The following is a 5,569-nucleotide window of genomic DNA, read 5'->3' on the forward strand; positions in this document are numbered from 1 at the left end:
CACCACTGGCTCCCTGGACAGGTAAGTGCCCTACTAATCAAAGTCAGCAGCTACAGTATTTGTAGCTGCTGACTTTTAATTTTTGGGAGGGGGGGATGGACCTCCTCTTTAATATATGTTCAGTTTTAAAGGGAAGAGGTGTGGCAACCTTAGGTTGGACTGCCCATTGAACCCCCAAAATGCAGCTGCTTAGGCCATGCCCCTGCTGTAAAAGAAAGCAAAAATAAAACAGCATGCCGCAATCGTCAGGCAGCACTTTGGCCAACTGCAACTCATTGGCATGGCGTTGTGCTGCAACCGTGTGTGCAGTAGAATGGCATTTTGAGGGTTAAAGTTAGTGGTATGAGGAGGTGACATATCACTACTTGTCAGGCACCCTTGAAAAAGTGATTCACTATGGATCACTTTTCAGAGGGACAGCAGTATGAAGGAGTTTTTAGAGATGCAGCATCAAGTTTGGAGCTGTTGGGTGATACGTATCCAGAGAAATACATGCTGCTGCCAGGCATAGGGTACTGGCCATAGTATGCTGATCTGGAGTGCCAGAAAACTGCAGTCACGTTTTAACAACACCCGGAGATCTTTGAAATCATTCAAAATGATGGAACATCGCGTGATTATAGATATTTGTATCTTCTACATGACCTTTCCGGGGATTGACGGGTGCTGCGATTACTATCTGCATGGCAGAGCTAAACAAAGCGCATTCTTTAGCAATCCTGTCACATGTAGTGCCGCTAACTGCCTGTAGCTGGCGATAGTGAGCAGGATCGGCTCCGTCTATATACTCGGGTATAATCGGTGATCTGTAATACAAGACATCGTGTAGTCCGGGGCTCCTCCCTCTATATCGTGTGGGAAGAATTGTCAGGAGGCCGTTTCTGGAACCATTTGAAGGAGCAAGGGCCGCGGGAGGGACAAGTCGTTCCTCCAACCAATAGGAGGCGGAGCTGTGAGTATATATTTGAATACAATACCCATAATGCAGCAGTGACTCGTACTGCCTTGCTTACATATAGATTGCTATAGATTATTGATTTGTGTAGTTTATGTACGCGTGTTATTTGTAAAATACAATGTTTATAGCACAGGTAACACACAGAATAGATTAACTAAAACATTTCAGTGTGTCTCTCCCTGAGCTGAGTGAGATGTTCCTGTGGGTGGGTGCTCGGCGTCGCCCTTCAGTCGGTAGCTTTGCGCAGTGGCAGTATCGTAGCCAATGAGGTTTATCCGAGGCGCGATTATTGCTAATTGAAAACTTTTCCCAATACCCCGCCGTGACGGCTTGAAACATAGCCGGCGCTGGCAATTTTTGACAGTCTCTACGGAGACTGAACTATCTGGTGGAAGAATAGATTTCATCTCTTTCTAGAATTATTTCTGCTGTTACATAGCAAGTGGCTCAGAATTTGCTTTCAGAGAACAATGATTTCTAGGCTGCTGTGGAAATAGAGCTTTAACATAAATGTCCTGAATGTATTTTTATCTACTTGCTTTCCACGAGAGTTTCATCTCTTCATGACCTGGCCATTTTTTGCTATTCAGCACTGCGCTGTTTCAATTGATAATTGTGCGGTCATGCAATGCTGTACCCAAACAAAATTTATGGCCTTTTTTTCACACAACTAGAGCTTTCTTTCTCTGGTATTAGATCGCGCTTTTTATTTTTTGCGCTATAAACAAAAAAAGAAAATATTTTTCACTTTTGGTTATAAAAAATAAAGGCTTCTCGGCCTTTTGGCTGTGATCTAGTGTTGTGGTCATTACATTTCCGATGGCACCAGTCCTGCTCGGCCTTGGGGTGTTTCCTTCGGGTGCACCCCATGCTGCTATTGGTCGGGAGTTAACGAGAGTGGTCACTTACCCTAGACACCTTCATGTACAATCGGGCAGGTGTGTCGGAACTGTTTCAAAGCAGGGCACAAGATGGCAGAATGTCCCGTTGGGCAGCAATGTCATATCTGTGGCAGCGGGCTGCATTTGGCGAGGCAATGCCCTAAGGTGGCACATGAAAGGGCTATAGACTACGGTGTTGGAAAGGATGGCAGTGTCAGTGGGAAAGAATTGGATAATGAAGATAAGAATCTGTTCTGTGACGATATAATGAAAGATGAGATAGAGGTATGTTTGAGGAAGATGCCTGGGAGTGATGGTTTGCCTGTGGAGTTTTATTGTACTTTTTTGGGATGTGCTGGGTGACTAAGGTATTTATTGATTTATTTCAGGTACTTATATATATGTCAATTTATGCAGCACTTTACATATATATTGTACATTGACATCAGTCCCTCACCCTCAAGGGGTGTATAATCTAAGATCCCTAACTTACATTCATACATATGCATATTAGGGTCAATTTAGACAGGCGCCAATTAAACTACCAGCATGTCTTTGGAGTGTGTTTTCTTTCTCACAGGATGGTAGGGTGTGGGTCCTGGGGCTCACCCTGAAGCGTAGGGGGAGGATGTGTGGCCTTTTGGTTCCTTCCTCCCCTGTCCCTTGGGGGTTTTCTCTTCGGGAGAGCCCCCTACCAAGTACTTGGTGGCTGGCTTTGGCTGGCCACAAAGGAACGGGGTCCGCCAGGCCTTTTGGCTAGGTGGACCACATGGGAACCTTGTCCCTTTCAGGAGCTTTGTGCCCCGGGGGATCAGGGTAGAGTTCCTACCCCTTCGGGGGGAGGACAAAGCGCACCCCTAAGTGCACTTTTTTGTGTGGTGTTTTGCACTTACATGCTTTTTGTGAACACTTACGGGTTTTTCGTTTTTTCGCACGTTCGCGGACAAAAGAAATTAAAAAAAAGCATGTCTTTGCAGGAGGTGCCATGGTCAGGAATCGAACCCATGACTCATTTACTGCTAGGTAGACATGCTAACTACTAAGCCACTGTGCCGCCCTAGGTATGTATGTGTGGAGGTTTTAAAAAGAGGGAGATAGTCAAAATCAATATATGAGAGTATAATTGTGCTGTTGTATAAGAAGGGATGTAAGGAAGATTTTAAAAATTGGAGACCGATTTCTTTGTTGAATGTGGATTATAAGTTGATTGATAAATTGATTACGGATAGATTGCATGAAGTTGGTAAGATGGTGGGAGAAGAACAAGTATGTGCCATGCCTGGAAGAACTGTTACTGATGTTACTGAGTTTGATTTGTTTGAGAGATGGGTGTGGTATTGCAAAGAGAGAAAACAGGCGGTGGCAGTGTTGGCAATGGATTTTGAAAAAGCGTATGATAGAGTATTGCATGAGTTTATGTTTAATGTGTTAAGTACAATTGGAGTGCCTGTTGGGATGATTGGATGGATAAGGTGTTTATATAAGGGAATGATAAGTAGAGTACAGGTAAATGGTTGGCTGACAGAGGAAGTGGATATAAAAGCGGGTGTAAGGCAGGGGTCTCCTCTGTCCTGTTTGTATGTTTGATAGAGCCGTTATTACGAATTGCTGGTGAAAGATCAATTTGTAAGGGGGTAGAAATACCTGGGAGTGGTGGGAGCAGTCTAAATGTAATAGGATATATGGGTGATATTTTGTAAAATTTTGTTGGTTTGAGGAGGGTAAAATTGTTTATGGATATTTTTTGTGTGCGGCAAGTGGGTTTGGAATAAATATGCAAAAGAATGAGAGTAAGTTTTTTGGGGAATGGCGTGATATGGGGGAATGTTGGTGGAAAATATTTAAGGGAAGCGTTAAAGTGTTGGGTGTAAGATTTGAAGGTGACTTGTATGGTAGAGAATGTTGGGAAGAGGTGTATGGAAAAATAAAGAAAAAAAACTATGTTTTTGGTCATTGAAGACCTTAACAATGGAGGGGAAATCTCTGATTAGAAAGGCTGTCATCTTGCCGATTTTATTATTTTTATTTGTCGTATTTCCCACTCCCAACAGAATCCTGAAAAAAATAAAAGAATGCTTTACGTTCGTGTGGTCGTCAAGGATGGAAAAGTTGGAGAGAGAAGGTGATGAAAGTGAAGGCAAATGGAGGAAAAGGTTTGGTGAACCTTGAGAGATTTTTAGTTGTAAAATATGTGAGTATGTGCATACGGATTAGTGGGATAGAGAGTTTGGCAGGATGTATGTTGAGATATGCAAGTGGAAGTGTGTTGAGAAAGTATAGGTTGTATGAGAGTGATTTGAGGAAGCCGGTAAGTTTTGGTGCACCGTGGTTTTATATGAGAATTGAAAGATGTATGAGGCGGTATGAATTGCAGGAGGTGGTGAAAGAAGTATGGTGTGAAAGTAGGAAGGCGATGAGCATTTTGGAAAAAAGAGAAGGATTGGAGGTGGTTTGAATGAAGTACAAAGCAGGAAAATATGGAAGAATGTAAGCAATAAAGAGCTTGTGAATAGACAGTAAGATGTGGCATGGATGTTTATTCACAGGTTTCTTCCTATTAGAGAATTTCAGGGGAGAAGAAGGTTGGTGGATAGTGAGATATGTCCGAGGGAGGGGTGGAGATGTGTGGAGAATATGTTTTGGGAATGTGGATATGCAAGAGGAGTATGGAAGTGTTTGTCAAAAATGGTGAAGGGATTGTCTGGGGTGGAGCAGATGACTTTTGAGATTGTGAGATTTTGAGATAATGTTTGGATTGTGTAAAGTGGGGAAAGTTGAGGAACGAGTGTTGTGGATGTTGGTAAATGGTGTTAAAGAGAGTTTGTGGGATGTGCGGAATATTCTAATTTTCAGGAAAGAAGAACTGAGTATAACGGAATGCGTTTCCATGATCTGTGGAAGGCTCTACGTATATGCATACTGTGATTGTAGGAAATATGGTCTGGAGGAAGCGCAAAAGGTCTGGAAATTGAGTAGGTGGAGGGAGTGGAGTGGGTGATGTGATGTATAATGATAGTGGGTGTAGATGGGGGTGGAGTTATGCATATTAAGTAATGGGTGGAGGATGTTGGGAGTCTGTATATGTAATGTAATGGTATGATGTATGGTGTAATGGAGAGTGGTTTGGATGGGGAAGAAATATTAATGTGAATTTTGTTATATTATGGTGGAGGGGGGTTGTTATTTTGTAGTTTTGGAGGGTGGTGGGAAGTGTAGGTGGTGAAGGGGTTTTGGGTTTGGTGGTTTGTGTGATATTAATCTGTTCTTTTTTTATTTTTAGAGTGATACAGCGGTGGAGGGAAAGCAGTGTTGTTGTTGTATATATGAAGGGAAAGGTGTTCAGGGAAAGTGTTTTTTGATTTTGTGGGAGGGAGGAAATTTTGTATTTTTTGAATTGTGTGGAATTGTGAGTTATTGTTATTTGAAAAATTTTGTTTTATATGTACATATTTTTATGACCTTTTACATAAAAGAATTAAAAAAACAGGTAAGACACAGAATAGATCAAAGAAAATGTTTCTGTGTGCCTCCCCCCGAGCTGAGTGTGATGTTCCTGTGGGTGGGTGCTCTGTATTGGCGCTCTATTGGTAGCTTTGCGCAGTGGCAGTATTGTAGCCAATGAGGTTTATCTGAGGCGCGATTATTGCTAATTGAAAACTTTTCCCAATACCCCGCCGTGACGGCTTGAAACATAGCCGGCGCTGGCAATTTTTGACAGTCTCTACGGAGA

The 5,569-nt window shown here is 42.5% G+C and overlaps 2 non-coding genes across 2 annotated transcripts; both read left to right on the forward strand.

Annotated features, from left to right (window-relative positions):
* Window positions 1-1,193: 1,193 nt before the first annotated feature.
* LOC149445994 (U4 spliceosomal RNA) lies at window positions 1,194-1,334 on the forward strand. Its single transcript, XR_016306307.1, has one exon. It is a non-coding gene; the product is annotated as a U4 spliceosomal RNA (small nuclear RNA).
* A 4,094-nt stretch (window positions 1,335-5,428) lies between these two features.
* On the forward strand, window positions 5,429-5,569 carry LOC149445995 (U4 spliceosomal RNA). The gene has a single exon (XR_016306309.1). It is a non-coding gene; the product is annotated as a U4 spliceosomal RNA (small nuclear RNA).

Source organism: Staurois parvus, unplaced genomic scaffold, assembly GCF_062004578.1.
Source record: "Staurois parvus isolate SC_StPar_1 unplaced genomic scaffold, SC_StPar_1.0 ptg000704l, whole genome shotgun sequence".
NCBI lineage: Eukaryota > Metazoa > Chordata > Amphibia > Anura > Ranidae > Staurois > Staurois parvus.